Source organism: Triturus cristatus, chromosome 11 (genome assembly GCF_964204655.1).
Source record: "Triturus cristatus chromosome 11, aTriCri1.1, whole genome shotgun sequence".
Taxonomy (NCBI): domain Eukaryota; kingdom Metazoa; phylum Chordata; class Amphibia; order Caudata; family Salamandridae; genus Triturus; species Triturus cristatus.
Window position 1 is genome coordinate 286102165 of NC_140594.1, and position 21830 is coordinate 286123994.

The window sequence follows — 21830 nt, forward strand, 5'->3', positions numbered from 1 at the left end:
CTTCACGGCAGCAGCAGATCTTCGCCAGCTTCCATTGTAATCGACACTACCCGACACCAAAAGACACCTATGCACCCGGCTTCCCTGGGTGAGGTAACTCGAGTACTCTAGTGCTCTCGTGGGTGCTAGCCCTAGAACTTCTTAAGTGCAAAAGGGTTTGGTCCCTGACTCGATTCTAAGTGTCCCTAATCTTTAAATTTCCAACCGCGACATTGCCCATAGAATCTAACGGGAACCCGCTGTTGTGTTTACACACTGCACATGGCCCCCGTGGGTCCCCTGTGTCACTACCTTGGGTGGTTCCTTGGAGTCCCAGCGATTCTACAGGCTCTAGGCCTTGTGTCTAGTTCAGTCGTGGTTCTTATACCACTGTATTGGTATATGGTTTGGTACGCCCCTAGGGCCCAAACGTGTATTTGTGCTATTACTGTTGATTGCTAACTTGTAAATTAAGTACTTCAAACTCCAGTCTCATAAAGAGACTAGAGGGGTGTGTTTTATCTTAAATACATATATTTTAAATACATACCTGGTGTGATTGTCCTTTCATTTGATCATTCAAGAGATTGTAGACTGGTAAAACAAGCTGCTTTACATTCCTTCAAGACTTAGCCTGAAGGCTGCTCTCCATAGCTACCACTAGGATAGCTTTCAATAAAGGTTGTCTTTAACCAATTCACCATAAGGAGTTGTTTGGACTGATACAAGGTGCCCACTAGAACTAGTGGACAGCATATATCAGGCCACCTTCTCAGTCTTCCCCCACCCTATTGCTCAACCTCAGGCGTTGGCTGAGCAGGGGTGTTTGGTAGCAGCCCTATGATGAAGTATGTCACACAACTGTGTGAGTGAGGGCAGTCTTAAGACGCACAGCACATGACACCACAAAGAATAGCGACACAATTTTTATCACTCCCTACTCCTTCAGTTGTTTGAAAGCTCAAATAGCTCCCAGCCGGATGGCCCCTTAAATACGGCCTTTGTTATGGGCCCTGCTGGAGTCTGAAATATGAAAACCCCCTCCCTGCCTGCGTGTACCCACGACTTATGTCCTGTCCTCAACACAGAAGAAGGGCTTCAATTTCACAACCAACATAGAAAATTGGACTACAACATTCAATGGATATTGGGCTATAACTTGGCTACCAACATATAATTTTATTTACAGTCACACAATAGATTGGCACACAATACCCATAAAAGCAAACATTTTAATATCATGGCAAAATATCATTCAATACAAAAAAGGTAATTAATAGTACTTTTGTAAACTGAATATGTAGTGCAAATGTATTCACCAGCAAGAGACATTGCATGTTAAAATGGTATATGAAGTGCAAACGTTCCCATGCAGGGAAATTTCTGCGATTTTTGGCTCCCTGGCACAAATGGAATGTGGACAGCCCCTCTAATTTGCATATGGTGTGACATCACAGGAAACTATATCACAATAAGTGCTATCAATTGACTAATAATCCTCTGGCTTCTTTGAAGCAACTTTGCAAGAATCATCTTTCCTTGTGCAATATCACCCCAAAAAAATAACCCTAAAAAAATGTACATATATTTAAAAGTTTTTATTAAGTGAAAATACATTAAATTAGTGACACTGGTTGGAAAAGGTTGGCAACGGTTTCCCCAAAATATATATCTGGAATGAAATGTGAACACATTGCTTCCAGATTAGTGCATTATTACGGATATATGTTTGTGGTATTTGCATAGCGCAAACCTAGTCGAAAGACAGCAGAAAACTATACAGGGTCAAAGTCAAACACTGCATCAACATTAGGATCTGGTTTGCTATTGCAACATGAAGTATTGTTCTTTGAAGAGGTGAATATTCTGCTCTTTCCTATCCTTCCTTTGAGTGGGTTGGAGTAGTCTGGTTGGATATGGAGATATAGTTTGAGATCTTCAACGCATAGATGGAGAAGGCCCTTTGCCTTGCTTTTTAGCATATTGTCTACACTGTCTGAATGTGTCCTGGCTGCAGGTGTGCGGGGGGCACCCATAGATAGTGAGTTTATCACCCAAGTAGGCAGATGTGCCAGTCGTGATGGTTTTGTAGATGATGCAGCTGGTTTTGAAGGTGATGTTGGCTGGCAAAGGGAGCCTGTGGAGGTCCATCAGGGTGCATGTGGTGTGATCATATTTTTTCAGGACTTATTGAAGTGTGCTTTAGCAAGTACGATGATATTAAAGGGGGTGCAAGATAAGGTGCATGACACATAAGATGTTAAAGCAGCAAAGCTATGAAGGCAGACTATACAGTTGATAACAGTTTCAAGTTTATTAAAGGCATCACTCAGGTCACTAAAATACCAGAAACTGGCAGAATATAATGACATTTAAGCTAACAGGGTTTAATTGCATATGCCTCGAGCCCTTGCTACAAAACACCTATGAACGCACTCTGCAGTCTTCAAAAGTTTAAAAGTTCTGACACTAATTATTAGTATACACTTTGCAGGTTCCAGAAGGCATTCCTTTTGAAAATGACCATAAAATAGATTCAATTAACAGTTTTGAGATATATCTCCTTTTATCTGTATACAATGATTTTGCCCTGTTTTAAAGCACATCTGGAAAGGACATATCCAAATGCAATTAAATTATGCTGTAGTGCTGGACTATGGCTGCAAGGCCCAGGGGTGAGAGGCCAAGCCTTAAGAGTTGCTAGCATGGACAGTGTTTTTATGCCTTAAACGAGGAAAAAACTAATAAAGGAACACAAGCTGATATTTTTCTATGTTTTCTGCAGGACAGCCAAGGCTAATTTGCATATGGTGTGTCCATGTCTGAAGCACATTAGACAAAATAACAATATCCTAGGATGCTTACTGCAATACATTTAAGTGGTTAAATGAATGCAAGCACTCTGCCCTTCACCTTTTTCTTCTTCTGAGTCAAACTCCCTAAGTACATTGGGGCTGTCCAGGTGTGGGCTTCTTAGCTCACTGGGTTGCAATCAGTGAGGAGGCATAATAGAGTTCAGACCAGTCTGGCACAGTTTGTGTTTATATGAAGAGGGGACATGACTGGACTGTTCTTATCTGAGCAGAACCAACATTGATTTGCATAAGGTTTACTCCTGACCATAGTAATACAGTGAATGATCAGAGTCCAGATTAATTCAAGCATTCCTCCCATCTCTTTTGTATTTCTCAGCAGAGCAAAAATCTCAGCAAAACCTCTTGGGGTATAACTACATGGAACAAAAAATCCTTGGTTCACCACCAAATAAAAATATCTGTAATTGGGTAGGTGAGCAATGTTACCATGGTGTAGAGACTTTGATATAAATAAAAGAATGGAATATATCAGCATAGCTGCCCCCCATAAATTAAAAATGAGGAAAGCCAAGAGAAACTACTTCTCTGATCATATCTCTCAAGGTATGACTTGTTGAAATAATTATTCAATATCATTATTGAAATCTCCATCAGCTTCCTGAGCTCCCTTATGACATACCAAACAACTATGTGATAATCTTTCTCAATTTTTCTTCAACAAGATGAAACTAATACATGACAAAATCCAGACAGAAAAAACTCCTACACCTGTTAACTTTTCTATGACGGCTCACAACGTCCTAACTGAGTACTTTAAGCTCTTTCACAACAATCTTGATGCCATGAGTAAAAGTTTTCATTCGACTAGCTTCAGCCCAGCAAAATTCATGAAACTTCTTTTCCCAAAACTCAATGATTGGATATTTTCTATCTGACAGATCACTAACTTACTACGTTTTTATTCCACACCTAAGCAATTGAACTGTGGTGTCCTGCAAGGGTCATCCCCACCTAAGGACAAATGCAAACTGGGCATCCATCTTGACACCAATCAATCATTCGAGACACAAGTGACAAAAAGGATCCAGTATGTGCTTTGGCCAACTCATGATCAAGAAGACATTTTTACCCTATTTCAACAGCATCTGGCACATAACTGTGTTATAACCTCTTGATTCAATCTAGGTTGATTTTCAAAAATAAGAGACTTGACATTTGTAAACAAGCATGGCAGTAACAAATACAAAGATGAGATGTCAATGGCCATTCAGGTACAAGAAGCAGCGGGATGAATGATGAATCGTTTAGCTAAATATGCACCCAGCTACCAACAAGTCAACTCACAACTGAAAAGATGGGAAGAAAGAAAATAGGAAGAGAGGGAAGAAGAAAGAATCAATAATGGAAACAGCTGATTCTTCAATATGCAAAAGAGTAAGGTCGCTAAAGCCCGGTGGTCCCTAGAGTGCCAGGGGAGAGAGTAAAAGTCCCACGCTCTCAGGAGATTAGGAGCAGTCTGTAGAGGGGACTATCAGGACTATCAGTAATGAGAGGAAACCTAGGCAGGAAGAAGGGAGACGGAGTCAGTGGAGGGGTGCCCTCCTCCGTGTTACATGTGGTAGTTGCGCATTAGGAAAGTAAGAGGGGGAAGGGGTGGGACATAGGGGGGCGAGCCCACAAGCTGTGTTAGGAAGCGGTGGAGTGGAGCCCCGTGCACCTGAGTGTGCATCTTGTGCTTGAGCTGAGAGTGACAGTAAATTGGTGCATAATCTAGGCTGGATAACACAAAGGCCATTTATTTATCCGCCCCTGAAAAAAACTCCTCTCTCGTATTCAAAGCATGCAAAATGTAGCTATCTGTCTCATATTCAGCTTCTGGAAACATGATATCACCATTCCTAAAAACCACTCAATATAAACTAAATTTAGAGTTGCTTTCAAAGTCTTTATGATCACATACAATCTTGCATCCACATATATATGGTCAGAGATGGGTGGAGTTTAGGGGTGGAAATGAGTTTATAGGGTGTAGGGATGGTTGGAGTTTAGGGGTAGAGAGGGTTTATATGGCTCAGGGATAGATATAATTTAGGGGTGCTGAGGGGATTTTAAGAGTCCGAATTGGGTGGAGTTTTGGGGAGGTGAGTTTTTAGGATTTATGTATGGCTGGGGTTTTGGAGTGGGGCACGTTTTAGGAGTCAAGCAAAGGTCGAGGTTAGGATGGTGAAGGGTTTTAGGGGTCAGTGATGGGTGGAGCTTAGAGGTGGAAAGAGTTTTGGGGTTCCAGGAAGCCTGGAATTTAGGATGGTGAGGGATTTTGAGGGTTTATAGATGGGTAGAGTGTATGGCAGTGATGAGTTTTTAGGGGTTAGGGCTGGGTGGAGTTTAAAGGTGGTGTTGTTTTTAAGATTTAGGGTAGGTTGGAATTTAGGGCTTGTGAAGGTTTTAATGGTAAGGGATTGGTGGAGGTTAGGATGGTAATATATTTTTTAGGGTGGAAGGATGAGTGACGCTTTGGAGTTCAGATCGATTATTGAGGGATCAGGTATACAAGGTTAAAAGAGTCTGAAATTATTATTTTTCAATTCATCATATCTAAATCAGAAGTAACATCACCTAAGGAAAAGCTCCAAGAAAAGGCAGCTGATAAAACGACATACAACCTGTGTTGCAAGGCACGAAGCCATTGGGCCTCACAACAGAAGAGCATGGCTGAGAGAACCAGGTGATGGGTGCTAGTGGTCTAGCAAGAATGCAATGGGCCCTGGTTCAAGCAAGGTAAATTTTTCCTCATCCCCCTCTCAACACTGGACAGTAATGCAGCCACAATACAGGTTCATTGGGCCTATATCCCCACGGGTCCACTGTGCTTGCTAAACGGAGGCACCACTTTCCCTGGGCCTCATTGCTCTAGATTGTGGCTGCAAGGTGCATGGGAGAGGAAACCAGAGGCATAGTAATGATGCCATGGCCCTTGGTGCAATCAAATTATGCTAGACTGTAAAACACAGCCTTAATTTGGCTGAATTTGGTCCCTACCATACTGTATGCCTGGTACCACTGCATCTGCTGCACTATTGATAGCTGCACCCCTGTCGAGGCCCCATTGCATAGGCCTTGTAGTCATGGCCCAGCGTTTCAAAGACCCTTAGTGAATGCCACTTTCACTTAGCAGCCAACCATGGCTGCGATGCTCATAGAAGAGAGGCAATTAGCATAGTAATGGTGCTATGGGCCCTGTTGCACAGTACAAACAACCCCTCACCCAGGCCACTGGCTGCACAATACAATACAGCCATAGTGTGGGTACATTAGGCAGCTAGTATCCCTGGGGCCCTGTTTCACTGCACCTGCTGAATCACTGATGGCTATGCTCCTGACATGGACCTATGCATGAGTTAAATCAGGGTATCTTAAAAGATAACTCAGCTGGAGATTGAGGGCCTGATTCACCTTGAGTGCAAAGGCCCTTTGTGAATCAGACCCTGTGTATATCAGCTGTGATTAACATTCATACTGTATTTGTGTTCTAATCCCTTGACCACCTCATGGAGAAAGCTTTGACTGCTCCTATTGTAAATCTTCAGATGCAGGTTTAGAAAATTAGCAGCTCTAGTATTCAAATGGAATCAAATAGTCTTAGGCTTTAAAACACCAATGGTGAACACCCATATCTACTATACATACTGCCCATTAACCACCTACTGCCTCCAGACATGGTCCATTTTGGTATGTTTTAGTCAGGAAACTGGCATATTTGACTTCTAATCTCACCTTTACCATGTCACCCAAATATACTGAAAAAGAAACCCTGTATTCTAAAGCTACGGTGACGTCCCTGGGATGTAGAGCCCTTGGCCTTGCCATTAGAATCACTGTCCACCCAGTTGTGGTCTAAGGGAATAGTTGTAAATGTGGAACCAAGAGACAGCAAAAGACAGGGTTTTTAATCCCGGCCTCCCTGTTGGCTAAATTGTGCGCTCTTGGTTAATAATTTTTTTAATCTTATTGCTCTACTCCATTGCTGGTAAGATTTAACATCTGCTGGCAAGCGTGTGGTTTAAAAATGGGCTAGATATTACATGGGGATAGGAGAAGTGCAGGGCATATTAACCAAAATGCAATGCAATGATACATGTATTGTGTTGGGATGGCAAAATCCTCTACATGGTAATGATATGTACCGCTGCCTTGTAAGTGCCCATCTGATTTTTGCTGTCATAAGCAAACCCAGATGATACATGTGCGCCATGACATAGGCATGTCTCACGGATTGCAATCTTTTTGGACTGGGAGGGGTGCCCAAAGCTCTAATCCCATGGTGGTTAAAGGCTAAAGCCTTCACCATGAGGTAACCAGTACAAGCTCAGTGGTGGCAGCATACTGTGTAGTGTTCAGTAGGTATGAACAGATCCTTCTTAATCTGTGTCTCAGGCGCACTCGTTTTAAAGTTTCCGCTGTCTGCTTAACTCACCTTTGGCCTACATTGTTTTAGTGTGAAGTGCTAGGCAGCGCATGAGTGGTTTATTTGCGCTGGGTGAATGTGTGCTTGGGAAGGGTAAAGGCAAGGATCAGGCAGTACTATTCAGTGAGAGCATGTTAAATGCATGTGTGCATGTATGCGTACCTGTGAGTGGTACAATACATACAAGTTGTAGTGATGTGCGATGCGTACATTTTAACTACATGTGCTGGGTGTATGTGCACCTGTGAAGGTAACAATTTATGCAGGAGGTAGTGATGTGTAGTGTGTGGCAGAATACCATGTAGTGATCAGTAGGAGTGAACATGTCCTTTTTACCCGTTGTCACTTCAGTGAGACCTACACAAGGCTCACTCACCTTTTTAAAAGTTCCGCCTCTGTGTACTTAACTCACCATTTGCCTATATCAGTTAGATATAGAGAACTGTGCAGTGAAGGGGTGATGTCTCTGCGCTGGATGTATGTGTCCATGGGAAGGGTAGAGTACAGAGATAGAGCAGTGCACCGCAGTTCGTGCTCAATGAAAGCATGTGCTGGGTGTATGTGTGCTTGTGAGAAGTACAATTTATGAAGGGTAAAAGGTTGTGCAGCACACGCATGAAGAATGTGTGTGTTTTTAAATAGCACACTATGGCACAATACAGGAGGATACAGTTCTGAGCAGTACGCACAGATTGATTGTGTGTGCTGGATGTAGGTGTGCATGGAGTGGCAAAATAAATGGAGGTGACAGTAAAGGACAGGATGTTTGCGGTGCATGTACACTAAGTGCAATTGTGCCTGCAATTGTACATTACATGGAGTACCCTGGGTTCAATTTTGGGAAGTCCGAGTCTACCTTGTGAAGACATGAGTGGAGGAATCCTCCCAGACCTATTTGTGTACTGCTGCATTCCTGTGAGCTAAGTAGGATTCACTGGAGGAAAGTAGAGAGAGACCCCCGTAAAATTCAAAAGTGACTCTTTGATTCAGTGTTAGATCACAAGGAAGGGGCCTGAGCACATCTCAGGAAGGAGATGGGACTGTTAAAGGAATCATAATGAGTATAGCTAGGAACCCGAGATTAACCTTTTGATGCGCATATCACTGTAGCTGATATCCTGGTGTGAATTCTGGTCACTCCTGTGGGCGTGTTGTGGGCCTATCAGCTTCAGAGTCTTGCTGTTACAGACAGCCTTTCAAGAGGAAAGGAGAGAAAGAAGAGTGTGAACTTCAAAAGACGCAGAACCACAAAATAAAACTTCAGAGACCCAGATCCTAAATCACTGTTGGTGTCTGGAAAAGGACGATAAGAACAGGAGGTTCAGACCCCAATATTGTTCTTCTGCTAAGCAGCGAGAGGGGCTGTGGAAGAAGAGGAAGCTCTGCAAGACTTCTACCTGTGAGCAGGACTGGGGGCCAAGGCCTGCTAGTCTCCCTGGTTGGTGAGAGGACATCACCCAGGGAAACTAATACAAACTGGCCTGAAGCCTGGTGCAACAGCCCCTACCTGCTTGCCAAGAACAGTGTGCATGGTGAGGCAAAGGAGAGCATTGGAGGGAGCGAGGTCCAGGGTGAGCCCCACCAAGAGGGCACCCTGTGTGAGGTATGAAGAGATGACTGTGCACTAATTGGGTCCTCTCCATATGTAGGAGTGATTAGGCAAACCCCATATGCCTGGAGAGGACCGCAGTGGAATGAGCTAATATCAAGTGCCGTGCGAAGAGCTTCAAGCACATACTGCCTCATAGCTGTATGCCAGACAGAGCCACTGCTGAAGTGATTGTGCCGACAAGCCCACCAAGACTCATGTATGCCATAGTGGCAACTTCGTATGCCAGAGAAGAGGCCTCCATGGTGTGGAAGATTGCACTGGTGGAGTCTGCGCTTTACCTGCATGTACTGTGGTAACCCCGTATGCCAGCAGGCGCAGGCTGTACTAAGTTTTGCCAAACGTTCAGGTTATTGCCTGAGAAAAGGGAAGCTGCGGCCTGCGGGTCAAAACTAGGAGTATCTCCAGTCACTGAGAAAGCTGGCAGTGCCCTTCAGAAGAGCGCTTGCTCCTGCCGGGTGATGCTACGTGTACCGCAAGCAGCCTTCTTTCTCTGGGGACCAGAGCTTGCAAGTGTCCCCAGTTGGGGCACCCACTGAAACGCTGAATGCTTCTGGGCTGCAGAGGCAGGTAACACTTAAAACAGGCCTGTTGATTTGATTTAAACATTTATAAAGCGCACAACTGTCCATGGGCATCTAGGCGCTGGTAACATGTGGTTCAGCAAGGCTACCAGAAGGAATGTATAATCAAAGTTAGTTGATAAAAAGCCAGGTTTTTAATGCCTTCCTGAAAGCTAGCAGTGTTGGACTGTTCTTTATGCCATATGGAAGCATGTTCCAAGTTTTATGTTGGGCCCCAAGACTTGCTGTTAAAGATGCTGCGGCACCAGAGACACTTTTGAATATTTCCTAAGAGTCAAAGGGGGACTCTTAAGTAAGGTCTACTAGTGAATTTGTGGATGAAGCCACCAGTGAATTGGTAATAACCCCAACCACATTGCAAGGAAGAGTATGGGCAGGGATTTGTCATACAAACACTAACGCCTGACCTTAAGGGGATTGTGTCGTTGCTTATGAATGCTATCTCTTTTAATGGATAGATTTAGCAGTAAAATACTTCTTTTTCATATAAAAAAGAATTCGAATAGACATTGATTTATCGATATTGCTGAGTGCACTTTGAGTTATCAGGTGTGTTCACTAACCTTTAACAACACTTCCCTCCATGGGAACCTTTGACTCTTTGTCCACAGCTACCACTGCGACACAAGTACTAAAGGGGTACTTGGCCCAGCTGCGCAGGATCCATAGCAGGTTGGGCGGGGCATCAGAAGTAAAAGGCCTCAACTACCATGGTTGGGCCCAGTAGCCCCTGTGTGCCCCATGGCCCTCTAATGGGGGTTCTGACATATAGACTGTACAGCAAAAGTAGTAGTGTGCTGCAGTCTTGTGTCTACAAATGTAACCAACTGTTGTATCCTGGACAAAAAAAACCCTTGTGTCTCTGTCCACTGGTCTTATAAATTGTCAGCACTTTAAAACAGGTTTAACCCCTTCCATGCTCATGACGGAACGGTTCCGTCATGAGCCACGGTTGAGCTGTGCTCATGACGGAACCGTTCCGTCATGAGCCCGCCCGCGCTCGAACCCTTCAGCACCGCGGCGGAATTCGCCCAGCGCTGAAGGGGTTAATGGATGAAATAAACACCAAGGGCTTACTCCAAGCATACTCCCCAGAATCGATTTCATTCACACATTCAGGGCTGTGTGCATCTCAATAGATGACCATGCTCCAGAAGCTGCTTTGTGCACATCTCCATACCTGACACATGGCCTAAGATGATATGATATATCGGAGCTTTCTGAGCAGTGAGAGCAAAGAAAAGAAAGGAGGGAAAGAGCCTGGGGACTTGGGAAGACAGGGGTTTATGGGGTGAAAAGCACCCAGGAGGTCAGTTCCCCAGCACAGGATCTGCAGTTTGAACCCAGTTTACTCCTCTCAGAAGGGCACTCACTACCTCTGCAGTTTCATCATGAGATCTCTATTGTGTGCAGATTTAGATTCCGTATATAGGTTTCCCGATGTATGCCCTTATATAGGTACAATTCACATTGCCCTTATTTGGATATAGAAATCCGGCCCTTATTTAGACATTGTCCATACAAACCAAATGCAGGCATGGCCACCTACATCCGTCCATCCACGTCACAACGAATTCTTGGAAAACCAGACCCTTAAGTCTTTAGGAACTTCCCTAAGCTTGAATATTGATTTCTCCAAGAACTCATTAAGTATGCATGAACATCTATTCCTTAGGGGTTTATTCATGACGTTCCTCTGCCCGACTTTTACATCAATACTGGCATTCCTAGACACCTTCAAGGTATAAATATACCAGCACTTGCCCTGGCAAATTGCGGTTCCCGGCGGATTCGATCCAACCCAGACTACGTGGTTTGCCACGGCAAGTTCGTAAGGAGATCGAGTTCCAGCCTGATGCACTGACCTGACGTTGCCATCCTCCTCGCAGAGAATCCAGCTCCAGTGCTCTCTGACCTACCTTGCGGGGAGGTCAGAGGTTAGACTATCGAGTCCAGAAAAGAGATTCCAACCTCTCTCATTCTTAGGTATGGAGCTGACTAGAACTTAGAGAAACTTTTGGCAACTCTTGGCTAAACTAAAATATAGCTGGCTATTCTTTAGAAATGACACCTCCTTCAAACCTCGTACTGCACTTAGGTTAGGTACACTGGGGTTGAACAAATTAGAAGCATCAGATGAGTATCACATTTTAGCTTATGTTATTTATGTATGTATTTTGATTGATATATGTCATAGCTACAAACCATGCTATTGCAGTATTATTTTATCTTACTGCTAACTTCGTACATATTGTACTTCTCAGTCTGTCTTACGATTGTAGCAATTCATATCTCTTGCATGAGAAATAAGACTGTTCAATAAACCCTTTTATTGAAACGCCCATCTCGCTATTTCTGTGCAACTCTGTAGAAACTAAGCATGCACTATTTACTGAGTGAAACTGTTATCTATTGTTTCCACGATTCTGAGACTGTTCCAATTCTAAGGAAAACAAAGTTGTCATGTTTATGCGGTTGTCAGAGACTAATCCCTCCTTGTATATTCAAGAAGTTTCTAGTAACCTCTGAGTTAGCTGGCACACACAAGTAATTAAGTTTAATATACTCGATAGAGACATACTGACCTAAGTCCTATGTCAAATCTATAGTGTATGTTATTCCAATGCGCAGAGCCTATCGGGGATATAGGAACTACACTACACTATTGTGAAATGTTTTATTGAAAGCAGGGGTGTGCTAACCCAAGGGGGAGAAGAGATTAATGAGTGAGCTTTCCTCTTATCAGAAAGGGTCGATCTACAAGTTCAGCGATAGACAAAGTAAATTCCAAAACAGGTTAAAACAATTTACCAGAAAGGCTCATACTTGACTTTTTTATCGTTAAATCTATTCAGTGAATATAGCACAAATAATATAATACAGAAAATCAATTGTATGCTCTCAGTACATAAATTGTCCAAAGAAATAATACACGATCCAGTTTTAAAAGAACTAAAACAAATAACCGTGTCATTTAAAATAAGCAACAAGTACAAGAGAAAACAACATTGTGTGCTCATAGAAAGAGGCTGAATAATGTGCATGTATCTTCCAAGTTTCTCATTAAGATAAAAAATTGCAATTGGTACCAATAAAGTAACATTTTCTAAGTAAAAACAGTGCAAATGAATATGAACATATGCAAAATAATGAAAATACCCCCGCACCGGCCAGCAGGGATCCAAGTAAAAAGAAGCAAGAGAGCTCCAGAAAAAAAATCAAGCCTTATTATAATGATCTGAACAATGCTCATTATACAGAAAAATATTGTGACATTTTAAAATACATAACATTTGTTAGCAACAGATTTAGGAAACTAAAATGTTACACCACATTAAAAACATTTCTCTTGCATTACCTCCGCTTTACATCCAGACTCATGTGTTTGCTAAATTGTGCATTTCTACGCAAACATTCATTATTAATGTAATCTTTTCACCAGAAGCCGAATATCGACTTTAAAATGCATTGCATTAATTAATGCTTTTGTACCTCATTTCTTCCTGCACGTAACATGGAGAAGGAAGTTTCATATAATAGACAATGGAGTCTTTCTTCCTGCATGTAACACGGAGAAGGAAACTTCATGCAATGGACAACGAAGAATTTCACCCCTGCCAATCGTCCACGGAGTTCCAGCCTTGAAAAGTTACGCAGACGAGCAAAACTCTCATTTGAAATTTAATTCATGTGATCTTTCTGTTTTACAAAGAGAGAAACCTGTGCATTTTTTTGTGGTCCACATTATTTAAGGCCTAAAACTAGCAATACAAAAATGTTAAGTACATTTTTTAACTTGTTAATTAGCTTTCTCAATCCCTCCTTCTTATAACGGAAAATGATCACTTTATCACCACAGCCTTATAATATCGTAGTCATCACATCTGACCCATTAAATCATTTCATAGTTAAACTTTTCAATCTGCCATATTCTTCGACTATTCTTTCATCCAGATCAATTTCTTCTTTGGTAACTCATCTTATCTTCTTCATCTTCCTATTGCACTTCATGTTCAAACACATGCTAAAAGTAACTCTACAAATTTGAAATGGTAGATAAGTACCTACTGCAACTAACACTGCAGAGCCTACACGTTGATCATTGTGGCTTTGATTATTATATTCTCTAATAAAAGGGTGCTCTATTTCAGTTAGTTTGCACACAACTATCTCTGGAAGGGAACTATTCTTCATTTGTGCACTTTTTATGTTGGCCCTGTGAAACCTAGTTGGAGCTGACATAAAAGGATGTGCAGTACCAACTAATTTGTCTATTTGAACACCACAGTCTACATAAACGTCCTCTAAATGATTCTGCTGGGGCATAGCCGCAGATCGGTAGGACACATTGCTTTGCTCCTCCTACCGCCCGCCGCCGAAAGGATAAAATTTAGCGGTACCCCGGCCCAGGACATGAGCTTAGGTGAAGTGGTTATGCTGCGGTGTCGCCACCGGTAAACGGATTTAGGCCGGTGCGCGCCCGACTGGCGGGAAGGCCAACCTACAGAGCGGGAGCGCTCCAGAGACAAGATTGTTGTATATCGTACTGCTAGCAAGCTTGGTTCCGCATAGTTTGTTTCCCTTGTATCCCCATTGGTCAGCTCCCTCCCCACTTACTTGGAATCCTCGTTCCCTATTTAGATCACGTCATCGATTATCGTTGTCAGTTTTCCTTCACCAGCTGTTGCTTCACAGCCACCCCTATTGTCAGCTGACTGTGGGCCTTATCATAATAATAAATTCTTATGTGAAATACTTACCTTGAATTGAGTTATTCTGATCGGCATGACACTTCAAAGATCAGAGCGAGTGGTGCATCGACGGGGGTGTGGGGGGGAGCTGGGTGACATCCAGGAGTACTCGGAGTGGCACCATACTAACCACAGCTGCCTGGCTGGTGGAGCAGCACAGCCGCGTGCGGACGAGACTCGCCCGAGGATGGATGCCGCCACCCGAGTCCACCCCCGACGGTCACAAAGTAGCAGACGACGTATGGGGGGCCCTGCTGTGGGCCCTGGAGAACTGGTAGGAGAGAAGGGCCCACTTAAAGATGGTCCGGATTCAATAGAGAGGGGCAACTTTGACTGCCAGGATAGTGTGGTGAGCCACCCGGCCACTACCATACAATGTGTTGCATGCACCTCTCTGGGCTGGGCGCGGAACGGGGAGTACTTAATAAAGGGTGACGTCAGCGCACAGGGCAGACGGCACGGACCGAGTATCTTGTATGTGCTCTGCTTTGCGGCCTAGACCTGCACACCCCTGACTGGGGCTGGAAGTGTTACATTGGCGTCGAGGCGGGATCAGACTCCACGAGCAACCACATGGCTGATGCGTGGGCTGGCCGTGTAAGCAAGCAGGTGGCTGAAGCACGGTGGGCGACGGGGGCATCCCACTGAGAGAAGAAGCGTGGGGTGTGAACCAAGGCGGCCAAGCCTGATTCACCGGAAAGAATGGCTGCAACGGGGGTGGCTGGAGGGCGGCTGAGCCGCGCGGCCGGAAAAGTTCTCCCGGAATTCAGTCAGCTGGCAGACCTCGCGACAGCGGCACCGCGATGGAAGAAATGACTGGGACAGTTGGAAAACTATTTTGTTGCTACCCGAGAGACGGACGACACGGTGAAGAGGTTGTTGATGCTACTAATGGGGGGCGATTAACTATATGAGCTGTTTCAAGATCTGCCTGATACCAGAGACAAGGGAGATTATAACAAAGCGGTGCAGGCCTTAAGACGGTACTTTGATCCGCAAGTAAACTTGAACATTTCAAGTTACGCCAAGCCAAACACCAGAGGGAAGAGTCGATCGACATGTACTATGCAAGATTAAGAAAACTAGTGAGCACCTGTAGTGGGGTCGATCGAGCCTTTGAGACGAGGGCCCAACTGATCGCAGGATGCAAGTCGCCAGAACTGCGCAAGCTGATTCTCCGCCAGCCGGGGATCACGTTGGAGGAAATACTGGTACTGGGAAGGTCACATGAGCTGGCGGACACACGCGTCGTTGAAATGGAGATGGCACTTGCAAAGAAATCGTGTGGGAGTCAGCCCGTATATCCAACTCTTATCAAGGAAGAAAGGGTCGAGGCGCTGAAGAAGGTGTATGGCCGTGGGGCCGGAAATGGGACCAAGACGGAGGAGAGGCGCCGGAGGCACGAGTGCTGAAACTGCGGCATTGGGGGCGCACGCTCCATAGGCAGTGTCTGAATTTCAAGAAGTATGGCCATTTCGCAAAAGTATGCCAGAGGGGTAAATCACAGGGTCCACCAAGTCAGCCAAGAGGGTGCAGGAAGAAGGAGAGGTGGACAGTAGGGGGCAGCAGTCGTCAACGACGGAGGATGAAGAGGACGACGTGTTCGTAATTTCCCACATCCGAGGAGTGAACGCCCCTAAGAGACCACCCCCTACCTGCCAGGTATGGATTGGAGAGTCCTGCATAAGGGCGCTGATTGACACTGGGCATCCGTCAACATACTGGATGCCGGTCAGTACAAGAGACTCAAGCCAAGGCCCTGTCTGATGCCGACGGCAGTCCGTATTTTGACGTATGGAGGAGTTACTCCGATTCCGCTACAAGAAGTGGTCGACGTGGAAGTAAAATACAAAGACAGAGTCAAGGCTACCCGGTTCAATGTTACCTGTGACCGAGCAGGGTCATTGTTAAGTTGTCACACCGCCGAAGATCTAGGACTAGTGACATTTGCGAGGCACATACATCAATCCGAGGCGGACCAAATCCTGGAGGAATTCCCCGAGCTGTTCAGGGGACTTGGATGCCTGAAAGGAGTGGAGGTCCAACTCCACATCGACGAGTCAGTCCAGCCTGTAGCGCTTTGTCACTGGAGGGTACCATTCCATCTCAGACCCTTGGTGGAAGCGGAATTAGATCGTTTGGAGGAGTCATCGAAAAGGTGTCGAGACCCACACCGTGGGTGTCCCCCTTGGTGATAGCCCCTAAACTGAAACAGCCAGGGGCCATCCGGCTGTGCGTGGATATGCGGCTGCCGAACAAAGCCATTCGCCGTGAGAGGCACATCACTCCAACTATTGATGAGATTGTGACTGATTTGAATGGGGCGCAGTGGTTTTCGAAGGTAGACTTGAACTCGGGGTACTATCAACTGATGTTGGCGGAAGAAAGCAGGTACATCACAACGTTCTCCACCCATGTAGGACTGCGCCGTTTCAAGAGACTGAGCTTTGGGGTGTCCTCGGCGGCCGAGGTGTTCCAAGAGGCTGTGAGGGAAGCACTGTCCGGTTTGGTGGGAGTTATCAATGTGATCGATGATATCCTGGTCTTCTCGAAGTCACTAGAGGAGCACCACGTGAGGTTGAGAGCCACTCTGAGGCGTCTGGTGGAACAAGGCCTAACGCTGCATCAAGCCATGTGCGAATTATATGCCACGGAAGTTGAGTTCTTCGGATACCGTTTCTCGGCCAAAGGATTACAGGTGGATCCTTCCAAGGTAGAAGCCATTAGAACGGCGGCCATCCCTCAGACGCCGTCGGAAGTGAGAAGCTTCTTGGGGATGGCCAACTACTGCAGCCGGTTCATTCCGCGACTGGCCACCCTTTCGGAACCTTCGCGGCAACTAACAAAGAAAGTCACTCCGTGGCAGTGGACAGACAAGGAGGCCCAAGCATTTGCTGATGTGAAGAAAACCCTACTCAAAGGGGCCACGTGGCATATTTTCGGCCGGGAGCGGCCATGGATGCGAGCCCCATAGGATTGGGAGCTGTGCTTCTGCAGAGGTCTGACCAGGATGAGTGGGTACCCATTGCTTGCGCCAGTCGGTCACTCGCGGCTATGGAGACCAGATACACGCAGATTGAGAGAGAAGCACTGGCCATCCGGTGGGCGTGTCAACACTTTCACATATATCTTTGTGGGCACCGTTTCACCATTGTGACTGACCACAAACCACTGGTACCCCTCTTTGCGGGAACGGCACGAAGCGGACCACCGCGCATTGAAAGGAGGGCCGTCCAGATCCAGCAGTATCAGTTTGAGGTGGTCTGCCGTCCAGGAGCAAACAACCCTGCCGATTATCTGTCGAGGCTTCCACTGGCTCCGAGTGGAGGTGGACGAGGGTGCTGAAATGTACGTGAAGCAGCTGCTGGAAGATGCTCGTCCAGAAGCTCTGCTCTTGGAAGACATCCGGAAGGCGTCGGCCGAAGATGAGTGGTTACAAAGGGTGGGTCGCACGCTACAAGATCACCAGTGGAAGTGCTTCCTTAGTGGGAATGAGCGAAGGTCAGCCGATGAGAAGGAATACTGGGAGAGCATGTGGAGGTGTCGAGGAGAGCTGAGCACCGCAGGAAACAGAATTTTCCTGCGAGGGTCACGGATCGTAATACCTGCCGTTCTCCGAGAGCGCAAGATCGAGTTAGCACACCAGGGAATCGAGAGGACCAAGGCTCATCTGAGGACAAAAGTATGGTTCCCGGGTGTGGATCGTATGGTGGAAGACAAGGTCCAGCGATGCCATGTATGCATCATAACTGGGGCTGATCCCCCGGAAGCTCCTATTGTCACCGAAGGGCCCAGCATGTCACCATGGGAACGAGCTAGTTTGGACTTTGGAGGTTTCCCGGATGGCCGGCAAATGGCAGTGCTGGTGGACAGCTCCCAATAGTGGAGTTAGTGGCATCGACGGTATTTGAATGTTTACAGCCTGCACTGGAAAAGACATTTGCATTGCTGGGGCTGCCGGTGGAGATCCGTACAGATAATGATCCGCCGTTCCAAGGGCAAGAGTTTCAGGAATTCCTTGGACAACATGGTATCCGACACCGTAAAATAATGCCACTATGGCCACAGGCCAATGGGGATGTCGAAACGTTTATGAGGACACTGAACAAGGCCCTACGGATCGGGGTAGCACAGGGTGTCAATCTAGAAACCTGCTTACATCAGTTCCTGAGAGCCTACCGCCAAACGCCACATTGCGCAACGAAATGCGCTCCCCATGACCTCCTGCTGAAGAGAGTGGTGAGGGATGGAATACCCAGCAGTGAATCATGGACCCCGGCAGTAATAGACGTGGAACAATCCCAGGCCCACCGCAAAAACAATGATCGGGCTAGCCAGAAAAGAAGGACCAGACCGGCCGACATTCAGGTCGGAGATTATGAAGTGGGAAAAGATCGACACCCGGGGTCTAAGTTCCACACACCATTTTAACCTGACTCGTGGAGAGTGGTGCGGGTCCGAGGGACTCGAGTAGTGGTCGAAAAGGGACACCAATGCATAACCCACAACGTCTCCTGGTTTAAGAAGGTCCCCAGGCCGAGGGCGCCTGTGACGGAACTCGAGGTGGAAATGTGGAGAGAAGAGGAAGCAGAAGTGCCGGGGGGCAGAAGCCAGACAACGGGAGTGACCGCAGAAAGACCGATCGAGATGGCCGAGACAAGTGAAGCTGTGCCTCGAGGTGACAGCTCTCAGGAAGGGGCCGAGTGCGGAGAAGGGAGGAGCCAACATCATTGGTATGACTTCCGCAACGACCGACCACCAGGCTGCGGGGTTTTGTGCTGTAAGACTCAGTGGAGGGAGGCTGGACAAGTGTAATGCCGGATGAGAGACATGGATGTTGTTACTCAGCCATTGCAATATAACCGTCCGTGTCATGGTGCGAATTGTTTATTTTCATTTTGCCAGGTTGGATGGGATGTGGTGAGCCACCCGGCCACTACCATACAATGTGTTGCATGCACCTACCCGGGCCGGGCGTGGACCGGGGAGTACTTAATAAAGGGTGACGTCAACGCACGGGGCTGATGGCATGGACCGAGTATCTGTGTGGACGTGCCTTGTATGTGCTCTGCTTTGCGGCCTAGGCCTGCGCACCCCTTTCTGGGGCTGGAGGTGTTCCAAATAGGGGGCCCACAGCAAATGGATTACCCGGCATGACATGGGGCGGAGAGAGGACACTGGCCCCTTGTGTGGCAGCCCACGCCCCATGGGTGACTCAGCAGAGCGTGAGTGTGCGGCCCCCTATTGAAGAAGAACTCCTGGGAGTCTGCTGCTGAAGCGGCAAGCTGGTGAGCGGGGTTCAAAGTGGGGGTGGAAGAAGCGGTGCCCCCCAAACCCCCGAGATATACACGTCAGGGCGACTGGCATAACGGGTGTGCCCATGCTGTTCAGCCAACCAGCCAGGGCCTCCTTCTGTGTGCCACACATATCCGGTGAGCTGGGAGCTTGGGGCACTCTTCCCACTACACTGTCTCCTGGATCCGATCCTCAAATCGCAGTTCTGAGGGTGCAGACGTGCTGGAGGCCGACAAAGGGCATAGCATTTGCTGCCAGGGACTCAGCTGGGGATAGATCAACGCAGTCATGGCCTCTTCACAATGTCTCTCCCTGGAAGTCAACATGTCAGCAGCCAGAGGAAAGAGGGAGCGCTCCCTCAAAGAGATGCTCACAAGGTTGGCCGCGGCTGAGGAGGGCACACAGACTCCTAGATCAGCAACAGGGACAGACGAAGGAGAGGAGGAGGCCCCACTAACGAGGTCCTTTATGGAGGCACTCTTTGCGTCGATTGAGGGGACATAAACAGTCAGGAAAGAAATAAGCCAGGATCTCAAGGATGTTAGTTAGGCTCTGGCAGATGTAGGAGACAGGGTGTCCACCCTCGAAGACCACAAAGCTAGCCACGACAGAGAGATTGAACTCTTTCAACAGGAAGTTCTCTAGCCCTGCCAGGTGCCACGCATCAGGCGTTAGACTAACGCATTTCAGTGTAGTGGTCCGCATCACCGCACTGAAATGGAAAGTCACACATTTATATAGCACCTGCAGGCCTCTCAAACCAAGCCGTAGCGTTACTAAATGAACCAGAAAGCTGGCAGCGCACGGTGTGCAGCTTGCAGGCAGGTTCAGCTCTCTCGTGGCTCCTCACGCAGGTGAGGTTACAATGTAACCAATTTACCCGCAGCAGCGCAGTTGGGCAGACAGTTTCAGCTGAGTGCTCACACCGCGCATAACTGTGTGCTTGATCCGAAATAGTAAAGTACCATAATGTGAGGACGCCGTCACCCAGGACCCGTATGCCACCAAAGTGATGGTGCCTGAACAGGCAGTGCAGTGAGCCCAGCCGCACTCAGGCCATTATCAAAATGCTGCACTGGAACTGTCCTCGACTCAAGGCCTGGACTGCGGCCGATGCTGCTGCAGGGGAAAGTAATCGGGCAGGCTGACCCATCAGTCCGAGACATTGCGGCTACCAGGCGCAGGAGCATGCTTGGTGGCAGCAGCTGCTGCAAATGTAAGTGTTCGGTTACCAAACATTGTTGCTTATACTACTACTTAACTGTTTCAGCGCGGTTAGTCACCGAAATGTAGAAATACCTTATTTTTGGGCAGCTCAGCACTAAACTCATTTTGCTCAAGTGAGGCTGAGCTGCAGTAAAGATAGCCCAATGACCGACACTCCCAGGATTGTTTCCACTTCGCCGCAGTCTCCCTTCTCTGGACCCGCCCTCCCCCCAACACAGTCCTTCTCTCCAGCAGACAAAGATTGTGACGGGGGAACCCAATGTAATCTCGGGAACAGAAGGAGTCAGGGAGCCCTTAACACAGAGCATCTGTGAAGGCCAAGCCTCCTAGAGAGTGAGTACAAACATCCACGAGGGAGGGACGCCCTGAACTAAGGAGAAATGGACTGTCAACTTTTGAAAGCGAGGTAAAGATGGGGCAGTGCCTGATTTAAAAAATAATAATAAGCACAGGGGTCCAAAGTTTTCTTAGGGACACACTGCAGGAGCAGCTGTAAGCTGAGGTGCCTAGACTTGTGGATAATTAATGCCATTTTTACACCACCCCCACACTGTTTGTCTCTTTAGCTTTCTCTTACAGGTTCTTTTTCATCCATGCTTTCCCCTTTTTTACTCTTTTCCTATCTTTTCTTCTTTTTCTTTCTCTGCCTTTATCTCTCTTACTCCGGGTAAAGTCAGAATAATGAAAAATGTGTCCCATTCCGCAGGGCTTTAAGTGGGATGAAAAAACTGGGGGGTGGGGTCTCTCAAAGGGGCATGGCCAATGTAATTAAGGGCGTGGCTTAAAAACACGTAAGCTAACAATCTGTGCTTAGCATAGTGTGCCGCCCGACTTGTATTTTGCTATTTCTGTCATTGCATCCAAATATGATACAACAAGTAACATCATACCTACCACAAGTCAGGACTATTGGCTTTGTCAATGGTTGTTAGTTGCATATGATAAATAAGCAGCAACTATGGCTTGTATATAATATTGAAAAAGCTTCCACTTAAAACCCTGGTGACAACACATCAATGTTGCTGCTCCTGAGTTTCAAAACGAGAAGGGAAATCCAGAGAGAAACGGACTCTCTCTAAAGGATTTCACTTCCCCTACAACGCT